General features: G+C 48.6%; 1 protein-coding gene and 2 non-coding genes across 3 annotated transcripts in view; 2 read left to right on the top strand and 1 right to left on the bottom strand.

Moving 5' to 3' along the window:
* The window catches only part of LOC144484227 (uncharacterized), a 145,851-nt gene extending 138,329 nt beyond the window's left edge, over positions 1–7,522 (bottom strand). The window contains exon 1 of the mRNA XM_078202762.1: positions 7,421–7,522. The gene's annotated coding sequence lies outside the window, so the exon portion shown is untranslated. The remainder of the gene's footprint in view (positions 1–7,420) is intronic.
* Positions 7,523–9,617: 2,095 nt separating this feature from the next.
* trnaq-cug (transfer RNA glutamine (anticodon CUG)) lies at positions 9,618–9,689 on the top strand. The gene has a single exon. It is a non-coding gene; the product is annotated as a tRNA-Gln (tRNA).
* A 3,118-nt stretch (positions 9,690–12,807) lies between these two features.
* trnak-cuu (transfer RNA lysine (anticodon CUU)) lies at positions 12,808–12,882 on the top strand. The gene has a single exon. It is a non-coding gene; the product is annotated as a tRNA-Lys (tRNA).
* The last annotated feature ends 2,265 nt before the right edge of the window (positions 12,883–15,147 follow it).

Raw genomic sequence — 15,147 nt, 5'->3', positions numbered from 1 at the left:
GTGTTGATTAATAGGAAGAGTTGGAGGACCGGAAGGACTCTGGTCCTCCAGCTGATCAGAGCGCGGGCTTTGTGTGAATGAAGATTGAGCTTCAGACAGACTGAAACTTCCTCCTGTCGCCAACATCAGAGAGGTTGTTTCTGTAGTGAAGTGGTTGTCACATTTGCCTGACACGCGAAAGGTCCCCGGGTCAGAACCGGGCAGAAATGTTAATTTGGTCATTCCAGCATCTGAAAGTGGGAAGGGGGAGGAAGGTGAGCTGTTGCCTGCCTGCCTGCTGTCGTCTGGCCTGCCTGCCTGTCGTCTGGCCTGCCTGTCGTCTGGCCTGCATGCCTGCCGTCTGGCCTGCCTGCCTGTTTTCTGGCTGGCCTGCCTGCCGTCTGGCCTGCCTGCCGTCTGGCCTGCCTGCCTGTTGTCTGGCCTGCCTGCCTGCCGTCTGGCCTACCTGCCTGCCGTCCGTCCGTCCACTGGAGGGTGCTTTCTCCCTGGAGGGAGAGAGGACTCGCAGTGACTTTTTTCTTTCCATCTATGGGAGGGAGGACGGCACGTTTCAACATCTAGGGACTGAGTGGTTGGGCTGGTGCCCTCATCATCAGAAGGTCGGTGCCTGAAAGGGAGGGGGGGGGGGGGTGGTGAAGTAAATTCAGACTGTTTTTTCCATCTGCAGTGGGGGGGGGGGGGCGGCGGTGAAGACACCCCGGACTTGAACTGTTTGCGCCCGAAAGGGCTGGAGGAGTAAAGTCCCCCACCCACTGCTGCTGCCCCCAACACTGACACCCCCTCCCCTCTTTCCCCCTGACTGGGGCACCGGCCCCCCTCCGTGCCTTGTCCCTCGTCCTCCCTCCTGCTCCTCCGACCTCCTCTCTCCTCGCTCGCTCCGGGGAGAGAGCACCTAGATCCCCATCCACCTACCCCACCCTCCCTTATTTTTCCCTCCTCACATACGCCCTGCCGTGCATCTGGGCAGTCTCGGGGTGGGCGTAGCACTCCCTTGATTACTATGGAGGCATCGCCAGCTTCGCCGGTGGCAGAGCCTTCTCGGCCCACCTATGCGGGCGTGGCGGCTACCAGAGCCCCCGCCGCTCCCAAGGCCCTGCCACCTTTTTCGTTGCTCACGCAGCAGCTCGGGGTGAAGTGCTACACCCACCCCGACATGTCCATCGAGGCCTGTGTTAAGGCAATGGCTGGGGTTGTCGGCCCCTCAGCCATTGTCGCGGCCTCTAAGATGTACGGCCGGGCCGTATTCTTTTTGAAGGCCGAGCGGGCGGTCCACCTCGGCCTGGAGAGGGGGCTCACGGTGGGCGGGACGTTCCTGGCGGTGGACCCTTTGGAGGCCACCGCCCATAAGATCATCATCTCGAACGTCCCGCCCTTTCTACCCGGTGAGCTCCTCCTCCCCCACCTCCATCCACTGGGGGAGGTCAGGTCCGGGGTGGTGCCGATCCCGCTTGACCTTTGGGACCCCTCCCTCCGCCATGTCGACTCCTTTTTGTCCATTTCTCCTTTTGTCTGCCTGACCCGGGAGGAGGTCCTGGAGGGAGGGTTTAGTATCCGTTCCACCCAGCCGATTACAACCCGGAGTTCTTTTTCAGGATGCTGGGGGACTGGGGCAACACCCCAATGTTCGTGTCCCCGTGCGGCGGTGGCGAGGAAATGGTCCACTCGTCCTCTCCGTCCCGGCCTTGGACGCTGGACATCCCCGACCTTAATCCGGAGGTTGTACCGGACCTGGGGGGTGTCCAAGCGTCTGGGGCGGAGCGGGGGACTGAGTCGCCGCTGCACGCGGGCCTGCAAACCGGGGAAGCTGAGCCCGGGGGGAACGCCTCCTCCGCTGATCCTGGGGGTGGGATCGGGGAGGGGTTGGGGCGAGTTGGTGGCTCCGTGCCGCCCGCCGTACGTCCTGCGGCGGGGGACTCGGAGTCGAGGGGCGACCGCCCTGAGGAGGTCAGCGGCTCGGTGGTGGGCACGGGGGCACTTTTGGAGTCTGCCCAGAGCGAGGCGGGGTCTCCCTCGTGCATCCCACCGAGTCGTCCCTCGTGCGGATTCACTGTCTGGAACACGGTCGCCTCGCTACGCTGCTCCCCAACCCCCACCCCACCCTCACCCCCCCCACCCCACCCCCCGCACCCCCCCCAACCCCCCCACCCCTCCCCACGCCCCCACCCCCACCCACCCAAAACCCCCCCCCCCCCACACACACAACCGTAGGATTCACTGGTTCACGGGCTCCGAAGACGGCCCTTTCTGTGGCCTTGTGGAGTCCGTGGACCATGTCTATGTTGAGTGTCTTAGGCTGCACTCCCTTTTTGTTTTCCTAAAGAACCTTTTGTTGATGTTTTGTTTGCACTTCAGCCCCTCGCTCCTGATCTACGGACACCTGGTGCGGAGAGGGGAGGGTCGCCTCGCTACGCTGCTCCCCAACCCCCACCCCACCCTCACCCCCCCCACCCCACCCCCCGCACCCCCCCCAACCCCCCCACCCCTCCCCACGCCCCCACCCCCACCCACCCCAACCCCCCCCCCCCACACACACACAACCGTAGGATTCACTGGTTCACGGGCTCCGAAGACGGCCCTTTCTGTGGCCTTGTGGAGTCCGTGGACCATGTCTATGTTGAGTGTCTTAGGCTGCACTCCCTTTTTGTTTTCCTAAAGAACCTTTTGCTGATGTTTTGTTTGCACTTCAGCCCCTCGCTCCTGATCTACGGACACCTGGTGCGGAGAGGGGAGGGTCGGGATGGCGACCTCCTCGTGAACCTGCTCCTGGGCCTGGTGAAACGCGCCATTTACCGGTCCAGGCAGCGGGCGATCGAGGGGGCCGTCCATCCTGACTGTCTTCCCCTCTACCGCGGCTCCGTTCGTGGCCAGGTGTCCCTGGAGAGGGAGCATGCGGTGTCCACGGGCGCCCATTGGGCACCGCAGGGGTTGGGGTGCGTTATCGACCCTGATAATCACATTTTAATTTGATGTCTTTAAGTTTCCTTTGAACTTTGATTTCTGTTCGGGCTGTTCCCCCTCCTTTTGGGGAGCTGCCCCTTTTACTTTGTCCTGACTTAATTTGAGTTTGTTTATTTCGTTTGACCTAAAATGAGGCCAACATCTGTGAGTAAAAGACTTTCTTTTCTCTCCCTTTCCATTTCTTTTCTCATTCTGGGGGAAATTGGGGACTTGCAGCAACTGAAGGGAAAGGAAGTGAATCCAGGGAGGCTGCAGACTCTGGACAGATTGGCCCAGGTCTGTCTGTCTCTCTTTTTTAAAGACATTGACATCCTTTGCTCCCTCAACTTGACTCATTTATTTGTCTGGATGAAGCATGGTCTCTTTGCTAATGTTCACAATTAAAGGGATGTTTTCTCCAGGAGATGGCTGACATTTAAGGGCACACTAAATTAATATTGTGCACATTCGTGACCTAGACACGTCAGACTTATGATCAATAGAATCATAGAATCCTACAGTGCAGAAGGAGGCCATTCGGCCCATCGAATCTGCACTGACCACAATTTCATGGAGATTTACAGCATGGAAACAGGCCCTTCGGCCCAACTTGTAAATGCCACCCTTCTTTTTAAAACCCCTAAGCTCGTCCCAATTGCCTGCATTTGGCCCACATCCCTCTATACCCATCGTATCCATGTTCCAATCTAAGTGCTTTTTAAAAGACAGAATTGTACCCGCCTCTACTACTACCTCTGGCAGCTTTTTCCAGACACTCATTATCCTCTGTGTGAAACAATTGCCCCTCTGGACACTTTTGTACCACTCCCCTCTCACCTTAAACCTATGCCCTCCAGTTTTAGACTTCCCTACCTTTGGGAAAAGATATTGACTATCCAGCTGAGCTATGCCCCTCATTATTTTATAGACTTCTATAAGATCACCCCTCAGCCTTCTATGCTCTAGAGAAAAAAGTTCCAGTCTATCCAGCCTTTCCTTATAACTCAAACCATCAAGTCCGGGTAGCATCCCTGTAAATCTTTTCTGCACTATTTCTAGTTTAATAATATCTTTTCTATAATAGGATGACCAGAACTGTACACAGTATTCCAAATGTGACCTTACCAATGTCTTGTACAACTTCAACAAGACGTCCTACTTCCTGTATTCAATGTTCTGACTGACGAAACCAAGCATGCCGAATGCCTTCTTCACCACTGTCCATCTTGTGACCTCACTTTCAAGGAGCTATGAACATGTACCTCTAGATCTCTTTGTTCTGTAACTCTCCTCAACGCCCTACCATTAACTGAGTAAGTGCTGCCCTGATTCATAGAACATAGAACATTACAGCGCAGTACAGGCCCTTCGGCCCTCGATGTTGCGCCGACCAGTGAAACCAATCTAAAGCCCATCTAACCTACACTATTCCAATATCATCCATATGTTTATCCAATGACCATTTAAATGCCCTTAATGTTGGCAAGTCCACTCCTGCTGCAGGCAGGGCATTCCACGCCCTTACTACTCTCTGAGTGAAGAATCTACCTCTGACATCTGTCCTATATCTATCAACCCTCAATTTAAAGCTATGTCCCCTCGTGCTAGCTATCACCATCTGAGGAAAAAGGCTCTCACTATCCACCCTATCTCATCCTCTGATCATCTTGTACGCCTCTATTAAGTCACCTCTTAACCTTCTTCTCTCTAACGAAAACATCCTCAAGTCTCTCAGCCTTTCCTCATCAAACCTTCCCACCATACCAGGCAACATCCTAGTAAATCTCCTCTGCACCCTTTCCAATGCTTCCACATCCTTCCTATAATGCAACATAGATGGGGAAACAAAACAATCAATGATTCTCTCTACCCCAGTTCCACAGTGAGTGAGACAGGGACAAGCAGCAGGATCTTACCACGCACTCTCCAATCACCCATCTGCTGCCAGCAGAAAGCGGCAACTGCAGCTTCAATCAGCGGCTTACTGCCCATCCCTGGGACACAGGATACTCCAAACGGTGTGAAACATAACAATGCACCGACCAAACGCTCATCAAAAAGTTGATCGATTATAGTGCGCTCACTGAATATTCAAACAGCATTTACACAATACCCGAGTGAGTCACAAACAATATTTTTACCAACTTTCCAAAACTTTTCAGTCATAAATTCGTTCATTTGACTGAAAAGCTGAGTGTTGTGAATCTGGAAATGAGCACTGTGGGATTTCTGTTACCCAGTGAATTGTTTTCCATTGTTTGTCCGTCAGATTTGCAATTCCATTTGTGTTGTACATTGAAGAGAATCTCATTTCAAAATGTTGCGAAAACCAGGAAAATATTAAATACTGGAAGAAATCCTGAGGGAAATGGGTCACAATGTTGGGAAGGCGGTGCAGCTGTGAGTGATGTTATTTGTGATTGAGTGGAAAGTATTATATCCTGCGGGATTCTGCGGGATCAACATAACCAAAGAGACTTATATAGAATTGTAAATGCTGCGGTCATGCTGTAGTTCTGGAACAGGTTTTGCAGAAATAGAATTTGGGTCATTGACACCCTGGTTTAGAATATCTTTAGCAGCTGTTTTGTCAGTCTCTGTGGCGCAATTAGTCAGCGCGTTCAGCTGTTAACTGAAAAGTTGGTAGTTTAAGACCACAGCAAGAGTTTTAACAACACCAGGTTAAAGTCCAACAGGTTTATTTGGTAGCAAAATACCATTAGCTTTCGGAGCGCTGCTCCTTCGTCAGATGGAGTGGAAATGTGCTCTTAAGCTAATGGTATTTGCTACCAAATAAACCTGTTGGACCTTAACCTGGTGTTGTTAAAACTCTTGCTGTGTTCACCCCAGTCCAACGCCGGCATCTCCACATCAGTTTAAGACCACCCAGAGACGTAGTTTTCACTGTTTTGACCTCATCAGCATTCATAGGCAAACAGTTGTGGGTTGGCAATGGGCCCGGAGGTGTCATTAAATATATAAGAAAAAAACACCAAAGAAAATTACAGCTCAGGAACAGGCCCTTCGGCCCTCCAAGCCTGCATCGACCATGCTGCCCGACTGAACTAAAACCCCTTACCCTTCCGGGGACCACATCCCCCTATTCCCATCCTATTCATGTATTTGTCCAGACGCCCCTTAAAACCCACCATCGTATCTGCTTCCACTGCATCTCCCGATGAGTTCCAGGCACCCACCACCGTCTGTGTAAAAAACGTGTCTCGTACATCTATATATCCATCAAGTGTTACTGGATGGAATGTTATCCGGTGTGATCAACATTCTGTAATGCATATTGATTTCAAACAAATTACACGTAATTTAAATTTGCTTCCATTATCCCATTAAACTTAACAATTAGAATCAAAACATTATTTAAGTTTATTCATTTATTATTCATTATTAGTTTCACAAATAGCCTTACATTAACACTGCAATGAAGTTACTGCGAAAGTCTTAGATTCCACAGCCAGGGAAAATAATGTCTTCCCCTATCAAATTCATAGAATGATAGATTCCCTGCAGCACAGAAGGAGGCCATTCGGTACACCGAGCCTGCACCGACAACAATCCCACCTCCGTCAAATCCCTGCAACACCACGTATTTAACCTGCTAACCCCTCTGACACTGAGGGGCATTTTAGCATAGCCAATCCACCGAATCCACACATCTTTGGACTGTGGGTGGAAAGCGGAACAAGTGAAAGGAAAGCCGTGCAGACACGGGGCGAACGTGCAAACTCCACACAGAGAGTCACCTGAGGCCGGAAATGAACCGGGGTCCCTGGCTATCAGGCAGCAGTGCTAAACCCTGAACAACTGTAGCAATACTTCAAAAACTTCAAAACTTAACTCCGTGTTGAAGCCTGGAAGGAGAGTGTGACAGTGGGTAATTGGCAGTGTACACATTCCTGTAATCAGTTTCTGGGAGGATCAGGAAGATGAGATATCTGGATCTCTTTATACTGTCATCTCTAAACTCCATCTCCTCTCAGTACCGTGTGTCTTACATTCCCTGCCCCTGCTTTCCAGATATAGCTCGGGCTCACTACTTGTCTCTGTCTGCATTAAGCAGCTAATTGACCCTGGGAGCTGGACGGTCAGAGGAAGCTGGAGAACAGAAACAGGAAGAGAAGCGACATGATAGTGTTTCGTAAATGACTTGTATCACTTGCTCTCTGTGATGAATGCCTGCCGTGTGTTACCCTGTAAGTTTCACAGGAGCCACAGTGATGGAGTTGGTGGGTTTTGGAAATTGAAAGTGTCACATGGCACCTTGCGGGACTATTTCACCTCACTGTCGATTTCATGTTCCAACTAACAGAATTCGCTGTTTTCATTGGCTGAAGCAGTCACTTGTGTTCCATCTAAACATTAAACTTTGAAGGAGAAACATGCTCTGGTGAATAAAATGACCAAAATAACATAAAAGGCAGGTGGTCCACATATAAATGAGTGTTTTAAAGAATTTGTATTAACTTACCTGATGGTCTAGTGGTTAGGATTCGGCGCTCTCACCGCCGTGGCCCGGGTTCGGTTCCCCGTCAGGGGATGTCAATTTATTGCTGTACCCTGTACAACAATCCCGCGTTACTTCCGGGTCAGCACCAGTCTTATCGCAATTAGCATCAGGGAGGTTTCCTCCTTTGTGTCTGAGTTGGAAATGTCACATGTCAAGAATTTTTTAAAAAGCGATGGACTGGAAAGCGCTGACGATAGAGATGGTGATGCGGGGTAGAATTTGGCTGCCAATGGAGTGGATTTCATTGTTTCCACTGACACAAATATCGTGCAGATCAGGGTCCAAATCTCGGGCTCAGTGACAAGAAAACCTTTAACTGAATTAAACAGCAAACTTTCTGACCTCCAGTGAAATGGAGGCAGTTTTCACTCAGAAACCAGTAACGGTGAGATTAACAGCGCGGGATGGAGAACGACTCAGTTTTAATGGTGAGACTGCGGGTTGGAATGGCGAGCTGAAGTTCAACCAGAAATGCGGCAAAGTTTTAAAACAATCGCGCTCAACTTGGGGTTGGAACCCACGGTCCATTAACGGTGATAAATTCATGTTGTTCAGCAGAATTACCACAACGTGATTTAATCACAGGTTGATACTAACACTGCCCTTTGAATGCAGTGGGCTGCAGTAAAATTGAATGCAGTAGAAAGGACGACACGTTGGGACAGTTGTTAGAACTGATGCCTCACAGCCCCAGTGACTAAGGTTCAATTTCTCGGGTTACTGGACATGCGGAGTTTTCACGTTCTTCCCGTCTGCGCGGGTTTCCTCCTGGTGATCCGCTTTCCTTTTCAAAGATGTGTGGGTTAGGTTGATTGTCATGATGTGGAGATGCCGGCGTTGGACTGGGGTAAACACAGTAAGGAGTTTAACAGCACCAGGTTAAAGTCCAACAGCTCCTTCTTCAGGTGAGTGGGAATTCTGTTCACAAACAGGGCATATAAAGACACAAACTCAATTTACAAAATAATGGTCGGAATGCGAATACTTACAGCTAATCAAGTCTTAAAGGTACAAACAATGTGAGTGGAGAGAGCATTAAGACAGGTTAAAGAGATGTGTATTGTCTCCAGACAGGACAGCCAGTGAGACTCTGCAAGTCCAGGCAAGCTGTGGGGATTACAGATAGTGTGAGACATGAACGCAATATCCCGGTTGAGGCCGTCCTCATGTGTGCGGAACTTGGCTATCAGTAAAGAGATTAAAAGGGAAGGTCTGTGATAGAGAGCATAACAGGATGGATTAACTGAAACAAGGAATGATGGACAAGGGCAACATTGGGTGGTTCTCATTATTTTTAAACTTTGCTGCTTTCCTGGGTGAACTCCAGCTCTCCATTCCTCTGGCAGCGTCACCAATCAAACTGAGTCTTTCTCTATCCCACTTTGTTAATCTCACAGTTACTGCTTTCTGAATGCAGATTGCTTGGAATCAGTCTAAGTTAAATAGATTACTGCTAAATTCAGTGAGAAGTTTCTTGTCATTCAGCACGATATTTTTATCCAGAAATGAGTGATATTTCTGTCAGTGCAAACGGTTAAATCGATCCATTACCACCCAGATTTTACCTTATATCAACATCTCCAAAGTCGGAAGCAAAAATACAAATCTCACACCATTGTTTCTGGCAGAGCTGCTTTCGAGCAGAAAGTATTGGAGGTTTCTTTATCAAAACATTTAAATCTTAATATATCGAAGCCAGTCTGCGACCCTGAAAGGGCTGAACCCGAACCACTGGATCACCAGGATCTCATCTTCCTGATTCTCCCAAATACTTATGACAGGAATGTGCACAGTGTAAATTATCGACATTCATACACTCCTCCCTGTCTGTTAAGACATTAAATTGTTCATATTTTCACACTGGCTCCAGTGTGACGAAAGCAGAGCTGTGACAAGCTGATGTTGTTCAGCATTTTTAACACAACAGGTTTGTAAAAGTTCGATGCGAACATTGCTCTTTAAACGTGGTGAGCTACAGTGAAATATAATGCAGTTGAAGGTAGCTTACTCATTTTTGCAGGAGGAATCAGCAAGGGCAATGTAAATATGAATTGCTGTGGGTAATTGACGGAATTGTGCAATGGGACTGATATTTCGCCCTGTTGTTCAAATTGGCACAGGTACTGAGCGACCATTTTCAGATTGCGCCCGTGTGTTGGGTTCCGTGGTGTAATGGTGAGCACTCTGGACTCTGAATCCAGCGATCTGAGTTCAAATCTCGGCGGAGCTTTGCTTTAATTTGCAGGTGATGGATATGCTGAAGGGCGTTGAATTTTCTCACCAAGTCCGAATCGAGAGGACAGTTTGTCAGCCAGTTCAGCTGCTGTTACGATGCACATTGCTGAACCTCTGGCGCCAGATGCCGGCAACATTCGTGCTTTTCATCTTTTTGCGACTCTTTAACTCCTCTGTTGAAAGATAGAAGCAGTTGATGTCGCACAATAACAATTCGATTTAGAGTCTGGCAATTATTGAGCAAAATGTGTGTGTGTGCGTGAGTGCGTGAGAGAGAGAAAGAGAGTCAGTGCGTGCGTGTGTTTTGGAGAAAAGACTGCTGTCGATTCCATGTTGTAATGGTTCGCACTCTGGCCTCTCGCCTCCGAATTCTGGTTTAAATTGGGACGGATGAGTGAATGAGTGACACATGTAGGTGGACCCCTTGCCCACTGTGGTTTCCCTGCTTCTCAGCCCTTTGTGTTCTTGGGCAATCGTTCTCTGGAGCTGATGCAATGGCGCCAGGAGAGTCATTCGCTGCATCGTCTGCAATGTGATTGCGCTGGAATTTGCTGAAATTTCCTCAGTGTTTAGTTTTCCACTTTCTGAGAATTAAAAATGAAATGCACGTGACCTTTTTCATTCAATGTGGCAGCAACTGCAAGTAGGTCAAATGCTTTGAGTGACCATTTGCAGCTGGCTGCTATGTTGTAGGTCCTCTGGTCTAATGTTGACCACTCTGAATCCAGCGAACCGAGTTTAAATTTAGGCGGACCTTTGCTCTTCTTTGCCATTGTTGAGGATTGATTTGTCGAAGCATCTTTTATTTAAGTTCCTCATAAAGCAGGAATCGGGAGGACAATTTGGCAGCCAGTTCAACGTCCAGTGCAGTGTACCTGGTGGATGGTGTTCTCAGGGTGCGATGATGGCATCCATATCGATGATTCGGCACATCGTGCAGAGGTTGGAGTGGCAGAGTTGTGTGGTGTTGTGGCGCTGTTCTCCTGAAGGCTGTGTATTTTGCGACAAACATTGGTCTGTTTGAAGTTGCGCGGTTGTTTGAAGGCAAGTAGTGGCGGTGTGAGAATGGCCTTGGCGAGATATTTATCTTCATCGATGACATGTTGAAGGCTCCGAAGAAAATGTCGTAATTTCTGCGCTCTGGGGAAGTACTGGACGACGAAGTGCACTCTATCAGCCATGTCCTGTGTTTGGTTTCTGAGGAGGCCATTGCGGTTTTTTGCTATTGCGCGGCGGAACTGTCGATCAATGAGTCGAGAAACATGTCCTGCTGTTACCAGGGGGTGCACCTCATTCCACTGATCTTTGCCGACTTGTTGTGTTTTATGTTATAATAAAACCAGGATTGATAATAAAAACAGCAGAAGTCGTAAGTTCTCAGTAGGTTTGGCAGCAGCTGTGGTCACATCACTGTGCTCCTGTGTCTCCGAAGATGCCCCTGTATTGTTGTGTGTGTGTGTCCCTGTGTCGCTGTGTCTTCCCCCGAATCTGTATATGCCCCTGCATCTGTGTATGCCCTACGATCTCTCTGTGTGCGCACCTGTATCTGTGTGTGTGTGCCCCGGATCTGTATATGCCCCACTATCTGTGTGTGTGTGTGTGTGTGTTTGTGTGTGCTGCTGACTCTGTGCGTGCCCCTGAATCTCTGTATGCCCTACTATCTCACTGTGTGTGCACCTGTAGCTGCGTATGCCCCACTATCTGAGTGTGTGCCGCAGAGTCTGTGTGTGCCCATGGATCTCTGTATGTCCCAGTATCTCTGTTTGTGTGCTCCTGTATATGTGTGTGCTCCTCTATCTCTGAGTGCCCCTAAATCTGTGCGTCATCCTGTATCTGTGAGAACTCAGGCATTTGCATGAGTGTGCGTTCCTGTATCTGGAGGTATGTCACTGTATCTGTGTGTTTGCCCTGGTATCTTTGTGTCTCTCCGTGTGTGTGTGTGCGTGTGTGTGTGTGTGTGCGTGTACATGTGTGCGCGCGCTTCTGTGTGTTTATGTGTGTGTGTGTGTCTGTGTGTGTGTGCCCCTGTATCTGTGCGTCTATGTCTCTGTATCTGTATGTGTGTCCCTGTATCTGTATGTGTGCCCCTGTTTCTGTATGAGCTGTTCCTGTACCTGTGTGCGCGCCCCCGTATCTGCGTCTGTATACCCATGTACCTGAGTGTGCCCATGTACCTGAGAGTGCCCATGTAACTGTGTATGCCCCAGTACCTGTGTGTGTCCCTATAACCGTGCACACGGCAGAATTGGTTTATATGGGGTTTGGTTTGAGAAACTGAGTACACGCTGCAGGGATTCGATCAACATAACACACTCACAAGTAAATCAAGACTTTTTAAACATATGGACATTCACTTTATCCCAATTCGCCAATTCAAAGGATCCCATGATTTTGGATTCAGACAGCTGCTGTGTGTACAGTCATGATGTGGAGGCGTCATTGTTGGATGGGGTGGGCAGAGTAAGAAGTCTCACAATGCCAGGTTAAAGTCCAGCAGGCCTTTCTGCTGTCACAGGTTTTCGGACCGCAGCGTCTTCATCAGGTAACTGCTGTGTATTTGGGTGTCACGGTTGCAGAGTGGTTAGCACTGCTGCTTCAGGGAACCAGAGAGCCGCATTCGATTCCCCGCTCGGATCACTGTCTGTGAGGAATTCGCACGTTCTCCCCATGTCTGCGTGAGTTATCTCTGGGTGGTCCAGAATCCTCCCACTGTGAAAAGATTTGCGGGTTAGGTGGATTGGCCACGCCAAATTGCCTCTGAGTGCCTAGCTCGAATAAATGCATGGGGTTATGGAGATAGTGTCTGTGCGGGGCTGTGGTCGATGCACACTCGATGGGCCAAATGGGATTGTTGGGATGTTGTAGTACTACTCATGGGCTGTACATGTCTGCCCCACTCCCTCTCGCTCTATGTTGGTATGGACATGAAGCTGGGACATGGAAAATGACAATGATGTTATTGATGATTGAGAAGAATGCATTGTAACCCGAGCGATTCTGTCGGTCGATTCATTGCAAACTTTGGAATCAGAACAATCTGAGACACCAGATGGAAAAAAAACACATATTTGTCTCCACGCATTTTGGAATTTGGAATGGTTGCGGTTGCTGGTGCCCGGCTAGCTCAGTCGGTAGGGCATGAGACTCTTAATCTCAAGGTCGTGGGTTCCAGCCCCACGTTGGCCGCGGCTGCTTTTAAACTTTGCCGTTTTCTTGGGTGAACTCCAGCTGTCCATTCCTCTGGTGATGTCCCCGCTGAAAATGAGCCTTTCTCCATCCCGCTTTGTTGATATCACAGTTAATAGTATATGAGTGAAAACTGCATCCAGGAGTTCGTGCTTGTTTCAGCGAGGAGTTCCCTTCTCATTTCGCCTGAGATTTGGATCCAGATCTGGGATATTGTGTCAGTGGAAACATTAATCATCCCCATTGTCATTCAATCACTCCAACGTTACATCCTATCACGAGGCCGTTTGTCCTTTCCTCCTATCCGTCTCTATTTTCCTTGACTTTGCATTTGTTTGTAAATCATTAAATCTCTAATTCTTCAGGTTTGGATAAAAGGTCAGCGACTTGAAACATTCACTCTGTCTCACTCTCCATAGACGCTGTTTGTCCTGCTGACTGTTTCCAACATCTTATGTTTTGAGGTGGGATTTGCAGCAACTGCGGTATCTTGTTTTTGGGTCACAGTGGATCAGTATTCTCTGACTGAACTTTACCTGTTTAAATTATTTAAGGGCTGAGGTTTTAAATAATGATACACCAGGGCATGTCACCCTGTTTGACATGAAATGAAGCAAAATGAAAGTTAATAATTTCATAAAATATTACGAAAGCAATATATATTTGGTTGTCAATGCCAGCATTTGTTGGCCATCCCTATTTCCCCTTGAACTGCGTATTTTGCTGGGCCATTTCATAGCACAGTTAACAGTCAATAACATTGCTGTGGATCTGGACTCTCATATTGGCCAGACTCGATAAGAATGGCAGATTTCCTTCTGTACGGGACCAGGTGGGTATTCACGACAATCAGAAAACAATACTTCATTATTGAGACTAATTGTCACTTCAATTTCAGTTCTAGCCTGTGTGTGTGTGTGTGTGTGTGTGGGCGGGGGGTGGGGGGGAGGTGGGGGGGGGGGGGGTGCGGGGGGAGGTGGGGGGGGCGAGGGAGGGGCGGGGATCTGGACCGTGTTCCTGGGCCTCCGGATTCATACGTCAATGATTTTACCACTATGTCACCATCTTCCCTCAAGAATGTACGTGTAAATCCTCCACGTGGAATCAAACCGGGTAATTTCACATTGGAAGAATCATTCTGACCTGTGGACTGTGGAAATCAGTTTCAGACACCCTTGATACAGTGGAAATAACTAGACATCTCTTGCTCTCATTTAAATACAGAAACATGTGGTGAATCCTCAGCGGCACAGGCCCAATCTGCCGGGGGGAGATACACTTGAACCGTTCAGATCACTGATCTTCCGTCATCACTGGAAAGAAGTTAGGGACGTCACAGATTTCAAAAGAAATCAGAGGCAAGGAAAGGGGGAGTGGTACGAAAGGAAGGTAAGGTTTGCAATCATGTGGAAGCAGAACAGATTTGATGACAATACGTATGAGGCTGAAAAGGGACAGTGATGGGAATTGGAGAAGTTAAGGAACTAAAGGTGAGTCATTCTGTATCTGTTATCTATTTCTGCTCTGATTGGAAATGTGTTGCTCTGTTGATCCATTTAACTTCTCTCCTACACTGAAAATTCTCAGGAACACAAGAACAGAAAATGTTGGAAAGTCTCAGCAGATCTGACGGCAGTTGTGGAGAGGGAGCAGAGCTAACGTCTCGATTTGGCTCTATTCTCTCTCCACAGAGGCTACCAGACCTGCTGCGATTTTCCAACATTTTATGTTGGAACATTTTATGTTCTTGTTTTAGATTGAAGCATTGACAGTATTTTCTTGTTTTCTGTCTGAAAACTCTCAATCCTTCTCCAAGTTTCCTCTCGCAAGCTTTTTCGTTGAACAAACTCATAAATCACACAAGAAAAATCCAATCATTCTTAAGCATTGAAATGATGAAACATGGAAGTATTTATCCCAATAAGGAGGCCATTCGATCGATCTTGTCGATGCCTTCAGGGATGAGGGATCCAGTCGAATCCCACAGTCTATATATTTCTCTGTATCCCAATAGGTTACGGAATCTGAACTGTTTTTTTTAACCAAGAGTTCTCTTTTTAATCCAATGGAGGTGTTCACCTCAACACAGCTCGGACACTGAGTTCCATACCCTATCCATTGGGTTAGCAGTGGTGAGCACTGCTGCCTCACAGCGCCAGGGACCCAGGTTCAATTCCCGCCTTGGGTGACTGTGTGGAATTTATACATTCTCCGTGGGTTTCCTCCGGTTTCATCCCACAGTCCAAGGATGTGCAAGTTACGTTGAT

Source organism: Mustelus asterias, unplaced genomic scaffold, assembly GCF_964213995.1.
Source record: "Mustelus asterias unplaced genomic scaffold, sMusAst1.hap1.1 HAP1_SCAFFOLD_96, whole genome shotgun sequence".
Classification (NCBI taxonomy): Eukaryota; Metazoa; Chordata; class Chondrichthyes; order Carcharhiniformes; family Triakidae; genus Mustelus; species Mustelus asterias.
The sequence above is the reverse complement of the archived record's forward strand: the minus strand, read 5'-3'. Positions and strand labels throughout refer to the sequence as shown.